General features: G+C 38.7%; 1 protein-coding gene across 2 annotated transcripts in view; it reads right to left on the minus strand.

Annotated features, from left to right (window-relative positions):
• The window catches only part of LOC106872060 (general transcription factor IIH subunit 1), a 38,416-nt gene that overhangs the window by 35,367 nt on the left and 628 nt on the right, over positions 1-2,421 (minus strand). The gene's annotated exons all lie outside the window — the stretch shown is intronic.

The raw sequence follows: 2,421 nt of genomic DNA on the forward strand, positions 1-2,421 counted from the left end.
CTTGACAACCGATGCTGGTGTGTTTACGTCCCCGTAACGTAGCGGTTCAGCAAAAGAGACCGATAGAATAAGTACTAGGCTTCCAAAGAATAAGTCCTAGGGTCGATTTGCTCGACTAAAGGCAGTGCTCCAGCATGGCCGCAGTCAAATGACTGAAACAAGTGAAAGAATAAATATAAACATACATAAATACAAATGCAAATACACATACACACATATTTATGTATATACATATATACTATGTTGGCACCACGTAAAAACACCCTTGCTGGTGCCATGTAAAAACACCCAGCACATTCTGTAAAGTGGGTGGCATAAAGAAGGGCATGGAAAACGGACATTAAAATGATGAGGAGGACATATATATGTGCATACACACATGAACAGATAAAGTTCAGTAGACTGAAATCACATGAAATGGGAGTTCTGGCACCCATAAGAGATTATTTTCATGTTACAATTTACACACACACACACACGTGTGTGTATATATATATATATATATATATATATATATATCATCATGTTGGCATAGGCTGGGCCCTCTCTCTATACACACACACAGACAAAAAGTTAAATACAAATACTTATCTGTATATTCAATGTTAGTGTGCATGGAGAACAAAGTACAAATGTGCAGAGAGAAAAACTGGGCATGCATTTCTGTCTCTTTCCAGATAGAGAAGTCCTGCATTCACTTCTTCAGCAAGGGACTTGCTGTTGTCCTTCTATCATACTTTACTTTCATTTCCCTCATTATTATATCCCACCTAGTTGAGGGATCTTGTCTTGCAGGTACATGGTGATATCACCAGTGCTGGTGCCACAAAAAAAAAAAAAAAAAAAAACATTCCACACACTCTAAAGTATCCAGCCATAGAAACCATGCCAAAGCAGACTTTGGAGCTCAGTGCAGCCCTCTTTGTCAGTTCATGTTGTTCCCACCAACACATGCAAGCAAAGAAAAAAATGACATTAAATGATGATATAAGCATACATACATATGTATGTTGTTGTCTAGAGAGAATCATCATGCAAATATAATTAACACACTGGTTCAATTCCACTCATTTATCAAACATCCGTTTTTTTTTTGTTTTTTGAAACCTTCTCAGTAACTATTGAGTCATAGAGAAGGTTGCAAAAAACCAATGAAAAAGCTTTGACAAAAACAAAAAAAATTGGATATTTAATAACTGAGTGGAACTGAACCAGTGTGTGTGTATTTATATTGGCATGATGACTCTCCTAGACACTACAAAATTTGTTTCAACACATGAATTCACATAAAACATCTTGCAAACCAGATACAAAAGTGAAGTGTGTGTATATATATATATCATCATCATCATCGTTTAACGTCCGCTTTCCATGCTAGCATGGGTTGGACGATTTGACTGAGGACTGGTGAAACCGGATGGCAACACCAGGCTCCAGTCTGATTTGGCAGAGTTTCTACAGCTGGATGCCCTTCCTCACGCCAACCACTCATATATATGATTAAACAGAATCCAAAGACGCTAGTGCTAGTCTGCATCAGCAAGACATACAGTAAACTTGATGGAATGAGTACAGCGAACTTGTGGGGAAGGGAAAATCCAATGTTTCAGACAGAGTCATCTTCAGGGAAAAGTTAAAAGACATATTATTAAGAGACAGCAGAGACTGTAACTTAGAAGATATAAAACTCAATAATTTCTCTCCTTTCAACTTTTCCTTGAGAGGTTGTCTGAAACACTGAATTTTTCACTCCCAATGGCAAGTTCACTGTACACTTTTTATAGATTTTTCTGTCTGTCTGTCTCTATATTTATATATGCGCACACAAATCATTGCAGACATAAATATTTATCACTCATGCTCTATCATTTTTATGTCTGTTTTCCATGCTAGCATAAGTTGGACAGTTTAACAGGATCCATGGGACAGGAACAATGTCTTTTTCCAGCATCTCAGCTTTGGAATGGTTCCTATAGCTGGAAGTGTACTGGGCGTTTTTAAATTATTTTTTTTTTATCACAGCACCAGTACTAGTGAAGTCACCTTGTAGCACGTGACTAAAGAGCCCACCCCCTTAGGTGAGGATAGGAAATAGGGTGGGTGATTTATGTAACTTAAAGTTTGACAGAGGGGCAGGGACAAGTTTATTGTAGAGAGGGAGGCCACTGGCTGGCTCTCATTTTACATGTGGATGGCTGTGGCTGGAATGGCGCCAGAAAGAGAGAGAAATATGATCAGGCGACCATCAACGTAACAAGGTGAATAGAAGGCAGTGGGGAGCAGAAAAAATCAGTGAAGATAGGTAAGGTTGCAAGAGGGGGGTGGGCAGTGAAAGATGGATAGAAACATGAAGTAGGTGGTCAGATGTACATAGGAGTGAAGTTTACCATTTAAATAGAGAACAAGGGTGAATTGGGGGGG

This window comes from Octopus bimaculoides, chromosome 13 (assembly GCF_001194135.2).
Source record: "Octopus bimaculoides isolate UCB-OBI-ISO-001 chromosome 13, ASM119413v2, whole genome shotgun sequence".
NCBI classification, from domain to species: domain Eukaryota; kingdom Metazoa; phylum Mollusca; class Cephalopoda; order Octopoda; family Octopodidae; genus Octopus; species Octopus bimaculoides.